This window comes from Arvicola amphibius, chromosome 3, assembly GCF_903992535.2.
Source record: "Arvicola amphibius chromosome 3, mArvAmp1.2, whole genome shotgun sequence".
Lineage (NCBI taxonomy): Eukaryota > Metazoa > Chordata > Mammalia > Rodentia > Cricetidae > Arvicola > Arvicola amphibius.
This window is the reverse complement of record NC_052049.1, coordinates 29,008,189-29,026,356: the sequence shown is the minus strand read 5'-3', so window position 1 is coordinate 29,026,356 and position 18,168 is coordinate 29,008,189. Positions and strand designations below refer to the sequence as shown.

The 18,168-nt window shown below is 38.2% G+C and overlaps 1 pseudogene; it reads left to right on the top strand.

Moving 5' to 3' along the window:
- The first annotated feature begins 417 nt into the window (after positions 1–417).
- The window catches only part of LOC119809190, a 35,776-nt pseudogene continuing 18,025 nt past the window's right edge, over positions 418–18,168 (top strand).

Genomic DNA, 18,168 nt, shown 5'->3' with positions numbered 1-18,168 from the left:
TGGAGCGAACCATGATACAAGATCCTCTACCAGATGAGGCTAGAGAACGGAGAGTTGATTTGAGTCAGCTATGAGCAGAGGCAAGAACTCATTTTATTCTATCGAGATGTCTAGTCTCAGTTTACATCATGGTACGTAGTAGGGAAGCACCCTGCTGTGTGAACCCACTCTGTGCCAAGTACTGGCATTTTTCCCTTAAAGAAGAGATGACTGGATTTCTTCATAGTGTGTGTCCAGCTCCTGGTAAGTAAATTCAGCTCTTGGCTCAGTTGTTGGAATGTGGGTTTTATTTTCCTCTCTTGAAGTTATCATTTTCATTCTTGTGTCTATGATTTTAGTGAAATATATGTACCATGCAAAAGTAACTTCCTATTTTCTGTTTCCTTTTGAATTTAAGCCTATTCTCTATATTTCAAAATGCCTGTTCTGCGTGAAGCAAGCACTCTTCTCACACTTGTCCAAGTTTCAGAAATTATAATCATGCTCATCAGAGAGTTTGTTGCTTCGATTTCTGGGTCTGTAGAGTTTGGTAAGTTGTACTTAAGGGCAAAACTGAAGAAAACATGAAGACAGAGCTTAGATGTAAAGGAAATGCCTTGACAATAGACATGCGCTCTACTCTGTCCTTCCATTATGCATCTCTGAGACAGATACTCTGCAGGGTTCTGCAGTCTTCCCAGCAAAGAACCATAAGCCAGAGAAGCAATAAGCTGCACCACTTCACATCCATGAAGTACTGATTGTCTGTGTGCAGATTAAAATATCAGAGCTTTAAAAGCTAACAGGTCAAAGTGGAAATAACCCTTGGCCTACCCATGAAGTACAGGCTGTTTTCTGTTTACCCTAGATACCCTGACAGATCTTCTCCTGGGCAGCACACTTTACATATTTCCAAGAAGCCATTTCCCAACATTCTAGAACTTTCCTATCCACACTTCTCATTTGTTTCCAGCTGCAGGCTCGTCACTCCTCTGTGCCCAGTTCTCTCTCTATCTTGTTTCCTAAGACAGTGGCTACTTTTGTAGACACTGGTGGAACTCACAAGCTAAAAGGAATATTTCTCCAACCCACAGAAATGGAAAGGGTGTTAGAGAAAACTTAGGCACACACACACACACACACACACACACACACACACACAATGCTGTTAGACAAGGAATTGTGATACAGTTTTCAGTAGGGCCCCTTTTCAGAATTCTTCCATTGTAGCTGCAGATGACTGACTGTTCACACTGATTGTGCAAAGTTCTTTCTTAAGTTATGACTGGAACATCCATGCATATGAAATGCTTTGCCCAGTTGGCTCCTTCCATGTTTTTTTAATTGATTACAAAGCTGTAACTTACAAATCTTTTATTGAGTGGGTATGATATGTTAATTATAAAAATTATTGGGGCTGGAGAGATGGCTCAGCAGTTAGGACCACTTCTCTGTTCTTCCAGAGAATCTAGGTTTGATTCCCAGCACTCATATGGCAGCTCACAACTGTCTGTAACAGTTCAGTTCCAAGGAATATGACACCCTCACACATACATACATGCAGGCAAAACACCAATGCACATAAAATAAAACAAATAATTTTTAAAAATGTATCAACTGAGTGTGACCAATACTTGTATTACCACAGCAGTTACAGTCTCATTTGAGTCTTAAGCACTTCTTAGGTATTTGGAGAAACTCCTCTCTTGTTTATGTATGAAGACTAAATGATATTTCAGTTCCCTGTGGAATGAGCAAGTTTGCTATATTTGAATACAAAGATTCTGATCTATTTGTCTGTTGTCTGTTTCTAGGTGAACTAAAGATGTCAAATTCTTAAATATGTGTTCTGAAGTTTTCTGTCCCCACTCTAAAGACACAAAACACTTCAAGACAGGCTCTTTAGATTCTATCTATCTATCTATCTATCTATCTATCTATCTATCTATCTATCTATCTATCTATCATCTATCTAGCTAGCTATCATCTGTTTATTATCTATCTCAAAAGGCTAGAGTTATGATTTATTGTGGGTTTAACCATGCTTGTGAGATTTCACAGTAATTCCTCCCATGTTTTCACTCCTTTCTAGGGTTACTTAGTTTGTAGTTATGAGACCCAGTGGTCAAAATAACCCCTGTGTACTAGCCCCTAACACCAGACTCTTCTTTGCTCAGATTTCCTCACTGTTGCACCAGCTTTAAGATAAGGAGAGTTTTAAATCTGATTTCACAAATGAGGATGAGAGTTTTAATGACTTGTTCTGCAGACAAGTAGGAGAAAATTTGCCTCCATGTTTGTCATACTGTTTATTATTCTCTAAATCTTTATCCCTGGAATATTTATCCTTAATCTGTTTTGTCTACTATTACTTAAACTTTAGCTAAATGGAATTGTTCTTTGTGCTCACTTATCTTCTCTCATATCATGCGTGCTATATTCATATTTCATGTATCTTTACTAAACAGAAGTCATTGCCAAAATGCATCTATGCACTGCACTTCTAAAGGACGGTAGCAATTTTGATTGTTGGGACCATTTGGAGTCCTGGCCTCCAGCTGCTCTTCCCTGCTAGTTACCTTTACTTTCCTTCTGATTTGAGCTACTGAAAGCTGTGTCAAAGTTGTTTATCAGCTCTGCTTCTTGAGCACGCGTTGCCTTGCCTTGAGGATCAGAGGATAAGGTTTTCACCTGTTGGCCCACCTGACTGTGTTGGGTATATAAGCCTCGGTGGTGCTATTCAATAAAGGGCTTCTTACCAGTGTTTAGAGGTCTCTCTCTGTGCTTTTGTGTGTTTTAGTCTCCAGCCCCTTGCCCGAAGCTCGTGAACTGTATGGTATCGCATAGAGCGCAGACAGGCGTCGTGAGCTACATTTGATGATTGTAACTTTATGAACAATGCCTCCCTATACATTCTTTCTTATCTCTCTTGGTCACTTCTTAGGCCTCTTCATACTACGTTTTCATGACTTGATCAGATGTAATCTTTGGTCTCTTCATCTAAGCACTTTTCCATGTAATGTTTTGGTTATTTTGCTTTTCTATTTTAGGAAATGCCTTGTGAATCCCCTGATACATTTTTCTATGTTTTTACTGAGTGACTCTATCTTGTTGGTTTGTAAGAATGCTGTTTGATAGAGCTTTCTGTGAATTATATATGCAGACTATATTCCCTCCCAGTGTCTTGCTTCTCATATTACCCTCATGGTGCCGCTTGCTGTTTTTTGATGAGAGGATAATTCAATTTTTACTGCGAGCAAGTATATAAATGTTTTATTCTGACATTAATGTTTCACTACAAGTATCTCCTAACCTTGATTTAATGAAACTGTTTCCCTATACTGCCTTCATTTTTAATTCTAGTTTAAAATTGCTTTTCTATGGTGTAAGATTGGGGTTTTTTCCCTTAGAGAACTTCAATTGCTCCAGGGCAATCTACATAAAACATAGTTTATTCTTTTATGTCTCCATCAATATTAACATGGTATCTATATACATGTATACATTGTGTATACAGATTTTTGTGTAGGGTTTTCAGGGATGTTCTTCTCTGTCTCACTGGTTATTTTGTATAATCTGATGTCAGTTTAACATGGTTTTAATTTATGAATCTTTATAAGTAATACTAATATTTATTTCTCCATGGCCATCCTCCTATGAAATATGATAGCCATTCTTTGCCTTTGTAAGTTCACATGAACTTAATGGGCTCTATTTCCACAAACTATTTTATTATTCTTATATTCTAGTGTGAATTTTATCATTAATTATTTCATAATTGATATATATATTTACATTTCAGAAATAAACCTTTTGTCAAGACATTGTCTTAATTTAATTTCTATTGCTGCTATAAAACACCATGACCAAAAAGCAAGTTAGAAGGAAAGGGTTTATTTGGCTTACACTTCCATGTTGCTGTGCATCATTGAAGGAAGTCAGGATAGTAATGCAAACAGGGCAGGAACCGGGAAGCAGGAGCTGATGCAGATGAAATGGGGGGTTGCTTATTGGCTTGCTCCCCATGGCTTGCTCATCCTGATTTTTATAGAATCCGGGACCACCAACCCAAGGCTGGCACCATTCACAATGGAGCAGGCACTCCCCTATCGATAACTAATTAAGAAAATGTCTTACACCTTATGGAGGCATTTTCTCAGTTAAGGTTCTGTCCATTCAAATAACTCTAGTTTGTGTGACAAGTTGACATAAGACTACCCAATACAGATATTTTGGATTGATTCCTGCTCTAAATCTTACAGTCATATTTTAATGACATAATATGTTGAAATCTGTAAGTAAATATATATATATATATATATATATATATATATACATGTATAGATATAGATAAGTAGTATATCTTATTTAAAAACACTGGTGAGAGGGCTCAGTGCATAAAGTGCTTGTTGCACAAACAGGAACCTTGAATTTTGATCTTCAACACCAATATAGGAAAAGCTGGGCATGGCAGCATGCATCTGCCACTTCAGCCCTGATAGTGTGGAGACAGGTGGAACTTGCTGGCAGCAACTCAAGCCGACAGTGAGCTCTAGGTTTAGTGAGAGACTCTATCTCAACAACTTAGTGAGGACAGCAATAGAAGATGCCCACTGTAGCTTTGTCCTCTATGCACATCTTTACACACATATCCACCCACAGGAGCATATACATACTTATACACTACACATGCATACATAAAGAAGGAAGGAAAATACTTATAAGTGATAGCATTCCATATTTGGGGTTTTTCGAGTTTTATAGTATTTGAATATTGATACTGATATATTTTGGGCATAGCACTCAAATATAAAACAAAATTTTGTTTGTTTCATGTATATCATATATGTAGATGCAGGAAAATTCATATAATAGTTTTTAAATATGTATCTTTGTTATATTTCTCTGTAGTATGTGTGTATATCTGTGTAAGTGTGTTTGTGTCTGTGCGTGTGTGCTTGTGTGTATCTGTGTATTTGTCTGTGCCTGTGTATATGTCTGTCTGTCTGTGTGTGTCTGTGTGTAGCTTTGGAGCCTGTCTTGGAAATTGCTCTGTAGACCAGGATGGCCTCAAACTCAAAGATCCACCTGCCTCTGCCTCCCAAGTACTAGAATTAAAGGTGTACGTCACCACTGCTAGTGGTGTTGTGGGCCTTTGTTCATTTGGAAAATAGATGAGGAAATCAAAATATTTTTAAGACCTTCTGATCTTTCCTCCAGGATACTTTAGACACATGAATCACATAGGTCCGCTACACAACCTATTCTGAACATGTTAAAGAGGCCTTTTTCCTGAAGCCAGTTTCCCACAGGTCCGTTTCAAACAGAACAGCCTGAAGACAAATGAAGTATGGTGTAGGTTACTTAAATCTTTACTAAAAACCAATGCAACAGCCAAACAGGAATTTTTATTATTAACATTAATGTAAGCACCAAGGATAAATAAATCAAATAAATACACACACAACATATTTTGTGAGAAGGATATTTAGAAGAATAGAAGCAAACAGTAAATTAACAATCAAGTGACTGTTTTCTAGATTTTTATTTTTCAATTGGCAAACAATCAGTGTACATGGAACAAGGTTTCATAAGGACACTTTCAAATAAGCACACATATTCCCTACATTCTATCCTGCCTTAACCCCTACTCTTTTAGTACTCTTGTGATGATGAAAGATACAAAATAACCCCACACTAGTTCAGAATTATATATAATAAAGGGTTATTTATTTAGGTTATTGACTTTTCTAGTGAGACCAGGTTTGTATACAATTAGAAAAATAAGACTGTATATCCAGCCACATTCTAGAGAACGTTTCAATCCCTACACCAGCTGGATATGCTGAACATCTCTCAAGACTTGCCTTAACAATCTTTCACATGGTTTCCTAAAACTGGGGTCAAGTGATCCTTAGTCATTTCCAGATGCTTCTCTCTTGTTGGCTACCATATTCAATGTTTTGTTTGTTTGTTTTCTTGGCTTTTTTGTCGTTTTTTAAGAAAAAATTGCCTCCCAGGCCCTTCTCTCGTTTTAGATACCTCAGGTAAACTAAAACGCTATCAATCACATTTACTTCCAGGCCTTGGAGTACATAAGTTCTATGTGATGTGACTATGTCTTCCCATGTTCATGAGTTGAAACAAAAGTGATAGCACGATGAAGTGGGGCCTTTAAGAGGTGACTGAGCAATGAGGGTTATCTTAAGGTTGTGGTGAAACACTTGACTTGTGTGTTTTTATAGACTCAGAAATCCTAAATTTGCTTCATACCAAGTGAAACTTTAAAAATTATGCCTAGGGGATCTGTTTCCCAAAGTACCACATTAAGTGTCTGACCCAAAACTCTTGGAACATGGCAAAGTTTCAAAATTGCAAAATAGGAATTTTTGCAAAAGAACACTGGAAACCAAACCAGAAACAGTTTAACAGTTAAATTTTTTATGTTGACATAAGAAAATCACACAATTTTGAAAGCAGCAGGCAAATAATCCTACCACTATTCTTCCTGTGCAAAAATTAATTTCAACTTTCATCTTTCATTCAATACATACTTACTATATGAATTGAGTGCTGTTCTTTGGAAATGACACCTTCTTCCCAAAATACCTTTGATGTTCCCTCTGCCCAGAGCCATTTGTCTAGATTTTGCTTGATCTTCATCACTCTTGTATGATTGGTGCAGCTCTTCAGGCTATGGTCAAATTCTGTATCTCCATGAAACATTTAATGATGTCTCAAATTTAGTTTTACTCCATTTCTGTGAACCTAGGGTTTTATTTAAAGGCTATCACAGTCCATATTGCCTTTTGATACAGGTTTTCTCTGTGTAGCCTTGGCTGTCCTGGAACTCACTCTATAGACCAGACTGACCTTGAACTCATAGATCCATCTGCTTCTGCCTCCCAAGTGCTGGGATTGTGTATGTCACCACCATCCATGTTGGGCACCAAATTGTAGTAGTATCAGAGTAGCCTGGAATGGAATATAACAAAGGTTTATTTTTTTGGAGATAAACTCATAGTAAGAGTAACAATACATAGTTTTCTGCATGCACTGGGAACTGGAACTGAATCCAGTCAAAATAAAAAGGAGCCATGCATGTTATCATCTACACTTATAGTACTTGAGACCACACCCAAAGTGGGCCAGCATCTTAAAGGATATTGGCTGTAGGAGTTCCCAAATAAGTTCTTACATACTAAGCATTTCTATTATGTGTATGTTTATGTGTACAGTGTTCATACTTATTCATGCACACATGAGTACAAATGCATGGGGCATCAATCTCTTTCCTCAATGGCTCTACACCTTTATTTGTTGAGACATATTATTTCACTTAGCCTGAAGTTCATAGATTCAGGTTGACTGGCTGTGCAATAAGCTCAGGGGTCTGTTTGTCCTTGTAAAAGGAGCTGTGGGCCACTTCCCAGCTCCCACATGCCTGGCTTTATACCCAAAATAACAACACACAAATTGTATTCATTTAAACACTGCCTTGCCCATTAGTTTCAGCCGCTTATTGGCTAATTCTCACATCTTGTTTTAACCCATATTTAGTAATCTGTGTAGCACCATAAGAGGTGGCTTACCAGGAGAGATCTTAACCTGCGTTTGTCTCAGAAAGGAGAAACATGGCGTCTGCCTGAGGCATCTGCCTGACTCTGCTTTCTTTCTCCCAAAATTCTATTCTGTCTACTCTGCCTACCTAATTTTCTGTCCTATTAAGGGGCCAAGGCAGTTTCTTTATTAACCAATGAAAGTAACACATAGACAGATGACCCTCCTCCATCATGTCCTTGCTCCCACACTGATGTGGGATTCCCCTCTGTATGCTGTGAATACTATTGATTAATAAAGAAACTGTTTTGGGCGTATGATAGGGTAGAGTAGAGCTAGGCAGGGAAAACTAAACTGAATGCTAGGAGAAAGGAGGCAGAGTCAGAGAGAAGCCATGTAGCCCATCAGAGACAGATGCCAGAACTTTACCTAGCAAGCCACAGTCTCATGGCAATTAATAGAAATGGGTTAAATTCAAATGTAAGAGTTAGTCAATAAGAAGCCAGAGCCAATGGACAAAGCAGCGATTTAATTAATACAGTTTCTCTGTGGTTATTTCAGGTGGCTGGGTGGCTGGGAAATGAACAAGTGGCCTTCTACTACAAATTACCACACCAATATGGTCAACTATATTCACATAAAACCTGAGAAAGCTTTAAAAGTTATTCTAGACACAAAAGAACAGAGTTAAGCACAGCTTCTTGGTAGACATCATTTTGCTGGCAGCATGCCTCAGCTCCTTTAAGAGAGATCTTCCTAATTAGTGGTAGCAGAAAAAAAAGCCACAGGGTTTTGAAAAGGTGGCTTCCTGGGCCATACTGCCAGCATTAACTCTGGATCTTTCAGGAGATGAAGCTTTTAAATAGGGTTTGTGAGCGGAGTGCTACAACTGCTTAATGGCTCAACATAGACCTGCTGCGTACTTGGAACTGGGGCATGTGCTTGGCTTGCAGAGGCATTGAATATGCCTCTGCCATGCTTGACTGGGCACAGCCAAAAAGCAAAGCAGCCTTAGTACTTGTGCTGCTGATTAGCTTTTTAAGAAGCAGTCCTGCTCAGAAGAGGATTATAGATATGCAATAAGGACAGATTCAGACATAAAAGACCTCTAAATGAGACACAGTGAGTTTAATAAATGGATGTAGGCTTGGGAGAGAGAAGAAAAAGAGTAAAGAGACAGGAATTGTAATATAACAGCGTAAAGACAGTCATAGATTAAAGGAGTAAAAATAATAAAATAAGCATTAAACTTGTAGAAAAAGTAATAGAGTAAAAAAATAAGCCACATAAAGATGGAATATACACAGAGAGTCTGGATTATGTATACAATTGTGTTTTCTTTGAAATTTTTGACTACAGAGAGACATTTGATTCTGAGGATTGTTAAGCTAAACCAACATATATACTTTAAAGGTACCTTGATTTCAAAATATTGATCTAAAGATATGTTGCTTTGGAAAAGAGATTCTTCTTTTATTTCCATAGAGGATGAGAACCTGTGGAATCTTTCCAGAATAATGTGGTTTGATGGACTAAGACCCAGCCCCTAAAATGTCATCATGAACACAGCCAAAAATTATTTTACCCAACAAAAAGCAGGAAGCAGTTTGGAGAGAACTATGCCCAAATTCCTAAATATTGTTTAGAAATGTTTGTTTGTACTTAAAGGGGATATTCTATAGAGATTTGCATTGATATGGATCTTGCTCTATTTATACAAAGTTAAGGTCAATTTTGTTATATGTTTATTTCTGCTCTTGATTAAGGTATTGTGTTTGTGCTTTTCATTTAAAAATGTAATGTATAATTAAGAAATATAGGTTAATAGATAGTCATCTAAAATAGTCAAGCTTCTAGTCATGTTAGGTTTTCTAGATATATAGAGATATACTTCAGTTAGATAGATATTCTTCAAATCTTTCAGAGACCATCAGAATATGGCATTTTAAATGTTTTTAGAAGTTATAATATTTTTCTGACAATGAGACACATCTGCTCCTGGCAGCACCAATCTACTTCAAGAGGATGGTGGGCATTGAAGAAGCTCCTTATGAAGTTTGCTAGCCATTTGGGCAAAAACTGCTCTTGACTGGACCACTTGATGGTATTCTGTGTGAACTGGACATGCAAGACCCACAGAGAAATGACTGATAAACTTGCCTAAAGGTGAGATGATGCTTTGGGGTTCCTGCTTCATGAAAGAGATTGCCAGACATCCTGCAGGTTACAGAAGAAAGTGACTGACAAACTGCCAATATAGGTGGAACTGTCTTTGAAATTTCCTACATCGTGGAAAAGTCTGCAGGATACTATGAACCTGTAGGCTGAAGATGGGTTCCCACAACATTACAGAAGAACTTGGGTGACTGTCCATGCAGCAAGATGTCTCTGTCAATTCTAGAATTTTGGAAGTTGCCTACAAGACACTTTCTGTTTATTTAGGTAATATTTTATCCTTCTGGAGTTTTTGACGGATTTGAAGAATTTATAGTTATATTTATAGTTTTTCTTGGTAATGATAAAAATAAATAAATATAAATGTTATAACTGTAATTCTTGCTTGATACCTATTTTGTTATATGTAATTTTACTATGTTAAAGTTAAAACCTTCCTTTTTATTTAAACAGAAAAGGGGAGGTAATGTGGGATTCCCCTCTGTATGTTGTGAATACAATTGGTTAATAAAGAAACTGTCTTAGGCCTGTGATGAGGTAGAGTAGAGCTAGGCAGGGAAAACTAAACTTAATTCTGGGAGAAAGGAGAGAAGTCATGTAGCCTGCTGGAGGCAGATGCCGGAACTTTACCCTGTAAGCCATAGCCTTGTGGTGATATGCAGATTAATAGAAATGGGTTAAATTAACATATAAAAGTTAGCCAATTAGAAGCTAGAGCTAATGGGCCAAGCAGTGATTTTATCAATACTGTTTCTGTGTGGTTATTTCAGGAGTCTGAGCAGTGGAGAAACAAGTGGCCTCCAACTACACACTTTAACCCCCATGCTGACATTGGAGAAGCACACTGCCATTCCTGGATTTTACATGGGTTCTGTGGATACAGACTCAGGTCCTTACACTTCTGTGGTAGGCACCTTATTGACAGAGTCAACTACTTAGTCCCTTTAAGAGTGTTTTATGAAGGAAGGTACATGGCTGTAGTTCCAGTTCTTGGGTTAGGCAGGAAGACCAGGAATTTGTGGTCGTTGGTGGCTGTATAGCAGTTTTGAGGCTATCTGGAACTTCATGAGAATGTGTAGAAGAAAGGGGAGCGAGTCATTCAAAAGTTGTGATTTGACCTGCACACTTGGACCGTATGTATGTGTGTGCACACACACACATGCACACATGTACGTACGTGTGCAAATAAATGTAAGTTTTAGAGAAAGAAAAATGTTTTACAAGCTTGTTACTTGGATTTTGGTATTGAGGGGAATGGTGGATGAAATGAAACATGTAGATACAGGTTCAGTGTTGACAGGAAGTGTAATTTTGTGGGAATGAGGATCTGACCTTTGCTAGTAAATATGGCTGGGGTGGGAGGTGGGGACAGAGCAGAGTAATTGCTCAGTATGGGGATCACAGAGAAGTGAGGTGAACACAGAAAAAAAAATCTCTTTCTTAAAGTCAGTTTTCCAAAAACAAATGGAACAAAACACAGTCATCATGATGAAGCATCCTTCAAAGCCCATTTTATGAAATACTGAGATTTAAATTTTTATTGAAACAGACAAGGGCAACTTGGAAGGAAATTGAGAAAGATAACAATCATTAGACCATGAGAGTCACAGTTTCCAATGAGAACATTTTAACCTGTAATCCAGACATCCATCTTGTGGAGTTTGTAGGCAAATTTTGCATCTATTTGAATTTCAAGAATTCTCCACAGTCAAGTTCTATGTATGGCATAATTCACTGTCTAGTCAAATACAGTCAGTTATTTTCCTTTCATTGCTTCTAATTGAATGGTGTTTCAATGTTGTGTATTTTATGAAGCTGTCATCTATAGCCTAATTTATTAGCTCAAGAAAGTACAATGTCACATACCTCAGAGAGCCTTAGAACAGTTTTGGCTAAAAGCATTTTTATAAAATATACATATACCAAGAAGCTTTTTATCTTTTCTGCTATGTTAGCATTTGAATAGATGGTGCAAAATTGGGGGTAGATTAAACCTGACAGTGCTCCATGAATCAAGTGCCTCACCTGAATTTATAAACAGTATTTTCGTCCTTTAGTGTCATGCTCTCTCAGGAAAACTGTCAGTCAGCTTCAATTTAAAAATGTTCTTTATGAGTCATCCAGATGAATTATTTTTAAACTAAACCTATGAGCATGTAAAATTTTAATATCTTGTATAAAAAGTATGCATTGCACAAAAACACTGCTGCTGTACAGCAAAATGGGTGACATACATTATGTTTATATGCAGACATAAACTCATGTTTTAATAGAACGATTTTATTTGAAAAATAACTGAAGCAAGTTATAATAATTCAGAACATTATGCCACAGAAAATAGTTGACAATATTACTCATGAAACTTGTGTTCAGAGAGTAAGTTTACACAATCAGAAGTAGTCCTTCAACCCAGGTATACACGTTTTCACCTAGTATAAAGGGAATAAGAAACACACACCCCTATTACTCTACAATTCAGGCCACTGAGTGGATTCAGAACTTGGCGGTCTCAAAGGCGCCAAGGTCTAAGTCAGATCTACAGGGGCAAGCCAGCTGCCGGGGCATTGGAAGAGAAATCTGGCCAGCTGTGCTTTTCCTGGAACGCAACCCAAATGACAATTTTTAAATGTAGAAGAGACAGGATGGGGAAGCACAAAATCAGCATTCCAGACAGAAGCTGGTAGACAGCGGCCCTCAATGGACAGAAACAAGAGCCATGGGTGCATGTGGAAAAGAGGATGTAAGTAGAAGTGGATCACAAAAACATAAAGATCATGCCAGAGAGAGTAGGAACAGGAGCTCTGAAGTCACTGGCTGAGAAAGTGAGCCACTGCACTGGAGCTGCCTATGGCTGATATTGGTACTGGGGCTGCCTATGGCTGATATTGGGACATTTGTCTCGTGGTACATTACACCACATTTTAGCTCTTGTAATATATTTTTATTATAATGAATCATTAGCAGCATATTTGTCTTTTGTGTCAGCTGAAGCAAAGGAAAAGATAAATCCCATGAGATGGTTCCAGATTTATCCCTTTATTCTGAAAAGGCCAGAACCTCATCACATCTCCTTTCATGCCTTAGCTGTCAGAAAGTTAATGCTAAACTTAGCCTGAAAAGTAGACACAAGAGTATTTCCTGATTCTGATTGCATATCTCACTTTCTTTTTTTTTTTCTCATGGTTTATTTTTTTTTATATTTAAAAATTTCCATCTCCTTCCCTCCTCCTCCCCCCCTCCCTCCCCTCCTTCTCCCCCTTCTCTCCCCTCCTTCTCCCCCTTCCCTCCCCTCCCCTCCACCCATACCTCCCCTCCCTCCCTCTCAAGGCCAAGGAGCCATCAGGGTTCCCCACTCTATGCTAAGACCAAGGTCCTCCCAACTCCCCCCAGGTCCAGGAAGGTGATCGACCAAGCTGAGAAGGCTCCCACAGAGCCCGTCCATGAAGAACAATCAGAGCCCAGAGCCATTGTCCTTTGCTTCTCAGTCAGCCCCCGCTGTTGGCCACACTCAGAGAGACGGGTTTGGTCGCATGATCCATCAGTCCCATTCCAACTGGAGTTGGTGATCTCCCATTAGTTCTGTCCCACCGTCTCCATGAGTGAACGCACCCCTCTCGTTCCTGACTTTCTCCCTCATGTTCTCGCTCCTTCTGCTCCTCATCGGGACCTTGGGAGCTCAGTCCAGTGCTCCAATGTGGGGCTCAGTCACCTTCCCCATCTGTCATATCTCACTTTCTAACCTTTAATATTTATAGTTCATTGTGGGCTTAACATTTACTTTTCCTTTCTGATGGTAAGTACAGTATAATTCTAAATGGCCTCATGGAAGAAATACAAAGAATATTTTATATCAGGTCATATGAAAATACAAGCAGTGTAAAGCTACACACACAAAACAAAGCATCATGAATAAGAACATACGAAAAAATGACAAATGGGTTGATTGTCACTTATGATGGGAAATAGCAACTAAATTTCCTCTTTGGAGATCTGAAAAATATCAATTACGTGAAACTTCAGAACCTGGTTGTCTGGAAATTTTCAAATAATCTACATTAAACAGTACAGAAAAAAAATGCCCCCAAATCCTACTAAGAATTCTTAGGAAGTAATTATATTTAAAATATTTGATTAGTTGCATTAATACACACTCGTTCTAAACACTTAGTAGTTAAGAAAATTTATAATCTAATGTATCAAATTTTTAAATGTAGAGTAAGGGCAGAATTTTGAGACAATATCAATGTCATAACTGACTGTACTGCTAAGGCTACATCTACATAAGATGTTTGTAAAACACTGAACCAGGGTCATAAAAATTCTCTGTGCATAAAAAAGCCTTTAGTATGAATGTCATGACCTGTTCGTCCACAGTAAGGAAAAGGTGGAAAGACTAGTAAATAGTTGGAGCTATTCTTTATTTCCAACTCGGGTTTGTTTTTTTACTATGAGCATTTTTATATTTATTATATCATTTTATTTTTTTAAAAAAATAACAAACACAGAGATGGCACCGTTAAATTTTATTTTGGGAAATTAAAGTTTGAAAGCTTCACCTTTCCTTTAAGATGCGAGAAACATTTACACACATATGCATGATTTCACCTCATAACAGTTCTGCTGTGATCACAGGCAGTTTCTGTCCCCAGTGCATAGAAAGGAAAACATGTGAAGGGCAGAGGACTCACCTATGTGGAAGAAACAGAAGCAGAGCCTCTCACTTGGCAGTTGAATCTCTCACCATATGGTTGAAAACCATTTTTTCCCAAGTGTGATTACTTAACCATCTCTAAATTATTAACCACATGTCTCATCACAGAATTGACTTCAGTTTTCAAAATGTGGCCGTGATACATTTCTCACCTCTTGCTTCTACCAACAAAAGCTTCAGGTATATGTTCTTAATATTCTTAAACTTTAATTCTCACTTGAGCTCTCCTGAAACTACCATGAAAGAGTAGATGAAATCATGCAAAGAAAAATAACAAGACATAACACCTTATACAGTCAGCCAGTTCTCATGAATCTCCTGCTTACAAGTTAACACTAGTCATCAGGAAAATGACAGACAGGTTGGATTTAAAAATAGAACCAACAGCTTTTGCTTGGGAGGTTAGGTATGAGACAAAAAAAAACTAAGTTGTAACTTTTAGCCTGAGCAGTAGAAAGGATGAAAATATTTTTCCTAGATGAGGAAAATAGGAAGAATAAGTTTGGGGAAAAGAAATATGAAATTTTGTCTGGAACTGTTAGATTTATAGTGAAATAAAAATTTAAAGCATATCATGGTTTATTTGGCTTATGCTTCCAAGTCCATCATTATGGAGATATCAAGGAGAAGAAAACTTAAAGCAGCCAGTTATATTACATCATAGTCAAGAGTAGAGAATGGTAGATTGATGTGTGCAGCTGGTGCGCCACTGACTTTCACACTCTGAAACAGTTCAGTTCAGAAGCTATTTCTTAGGGAGTAGTGCCACCCACAATATATGGGTCTTTTCTACCATAATTAGCATAATCAAGACAATGCTCACAGACATACTTGTAGGTCAATCTGTTCTAGGACAATCTTTTATTGAGAACCCTCTTCTTGGTGATTCTAGACTGTGTCAAGTTGATCAATAAAATAACCATCACTGGGAACCAATTTGGTGTGGGGGTATGGTGGGGTAAATAGGGTTACTGCACAGTTTAGAGTCAGATTTATAATGGCTGAGTGCTAGAAATAATAAGTTAAGAGGATCCTGTGATGAGATGATAGAATCAAGAAGATGGAAACACATGTAACATCTCAGAAGTACGGGAATAAACACTTTTAGACCAGTTCCCCAAATTACCACCAGTTGTCTCAAATCCAGCTAAGAACAATGCAAGATGACAGCCTTGACTATTGGGCATTGCAACATGATCATCATTAGTTATGCTAAAAAATTAGATTTCAGTTAGAAATGAAATCCTAGTTGAAGTGACTTGAGGATAGTTGTCAAGCAAGAAATTGGAGACAGGACAAACAACAATTCTGGTACTTTTGCTGAACAGTAGAGAAAAGGGATACGACAGTAACTGGAGAGAGATGCATGACTGAGCTTTTTACTTTTGTCTGTGTAGTTTGATTTGGGTTGCTGCTTTATTGAGTATGAAGTGTATTGAAGCATGTCTGAATGCTTTTGAAAATAATACCATGGAGGAAAGTGACAAAACAGTAACAATCCAAAATAACTCCAGGAGGGAATTAGTTGGGGAGAAGATGCCAGCAAGTGTACCAATGATAGATTGGCCAAAAGGTCAAAGCACAGACAATTCATCTACTGTAAAGTGGGAGAAAGTAGAGTACTAGAGACTGTATGACATGTTCAATTGTAGTCGGACTTTCCTTTGGGCAGTCAGCTCACAAATAACGACACAGAAACTTCTTATTAATTGTGAAAGTTCAACCTGTAGTTTAGGCTTATTCCTAAGTAGCTCTTACAGCCTAAGTTAACCCATTATTTAATCTACGCTCTACCACATGGCTTGTGGCTGTTACCTCTCCTCCTGCACATCCTGCTTGCTCTGTGTCTCCTGGCGTCTCCCCATACCTCGATTCCTCTTCCTCTCTCTCTACCTAGAAGTCCCCCCATACTTCCTGCCTACCTATTGACCAATCTGCTTTGTATTATACCAATCACATCAACATATCTTCACACAGTATACAAGTAGCCCACAACATTCAATCTTTTGCATTGTAATACAACATTGCCATCTGCAGAGGTCATGCTTGAAAGCTGAACAATCAAGTTGTAAATGAAAAATATCACACACACACACACACACACACACACACCTAGTAATGGTTTAAATAAGTTAAAGATTTTGGGTTGGTTCACATACATTCAGAGCTACCCTCAGGCCATATTATTTTTTCTATCTTAGACACACATACACATGGACATGATAGTTCATGAATTTGGTGATTGGACTCTAACAGGGATGAATTTTTCTTTCTCCTGTCTTATTAGTGAATTCAAAGGAAAGGGTGCTATTATGAGTTGAAGGAAGGGGAAATTCAAGAATAAAGAAAAGACAGTCCAAATCAGTGGTTTTAGTAAAGGGGAAAATGAGCTGTATATAAAAGCTGTGTGACTGCCATAGAGTTCCTGGTGACATCAGCAGGTGTGGTTATTTTAATTCATAGTATTTTATTTCAGTTCTTTTAGCACGTGAGTATTTAGAAGTTTATTTCCATGAACTTTTATTATGTGTTGAAAAACAAAAATTAGAGAACAGTCCCATAAAATACACATTGGCATTTTGTTTGCTTAGGATCAACACCCCTCTCTACTCATATGTTCCCAGCTCTGAATTGTAATAAATCTGAAAACACCCTAGTTTCATTACTCAGGGGTGTTTCTGTTATATTTTCTTTCCCTTTTCTGCTCCTTTCAGACCTCCATAGATGCTGTCTCTACCGCAGACTCCCAAAACTCTACTACCTTGCAGAAATAAACTTCAGTTTGTCCTCACCTTTTCTTCCATCCTCTTGCAGGCTGAGTGTGTCTCAAGCACACAATAGTGTTTTATTTTATGCCCCAATCTGAATCACTCACATTTCTTTAATAGTTTTCATGTAATTGGCAAGGTCCTCTCTTTTACATTGTTTGTGTTTTCCCCTTCACGCCATTCTCATGTCCCTTGCCTAAACCTCAGCCTGGAATGCTCAGAGGTGTCCGTGTGTAATTGAGCGACTGGGAGGGAAAACACTTTCAGATCCACAGACCCCGGAGGACCACACTAGACTGTCACAGTGTTCGTCTGCAGATTTACTTGAAGAAACGCTTCACAAATTGTTTTCTGTGAGCTAGGGAGATTTTCTTTTTGGAAATCTCTTGGTCAAATGCTTGCTGACTGGCTGCTATGTGAACCACAGCTTTTTTCCTTCAGAAAAGGACATTAGAAATCCGACTAGGGGAGAGTGATGAATTCAGCTCCTCAGACCAACCAACTGCCTATCTTCCTTCATTTGTGTGTGGGTGAATAAAGAAACAAATGATTTGAATGGTTTGGCTATTTGCTAACTAAAATAAACAACAAAAAATCCAAAACAATATTTAGAAGGAAAAGAAAACTTTTGTCTAGCTAGTCCGAATTTGTTTGACAATATAGTTGGTGTTCTGGCTAATTTCCCCGGTTGCTCACCACAGAGGGAGGCAAACAAACGCATAAGGTAAGAAGGCATAGCGATGTTGTAAGACAAGCTGGAGCTAGTTCTGGAATTTATAAGAATGCAGTCAAATGTCAAACTACAGATTCTCCTGAACTGGAGAGAGCACAAGCTGTAGTGCCCCGAGGACATCTGGGAAAGTTCAGGCTGCCCACAGGAAACCCTGCACCAGACCAACTGTCTTGCCATAGGGTAGAAGCATAATGTGAATGCATCGGTGAGCGACTCTTGGAAATGCTTGAAAGAGGCTCCAT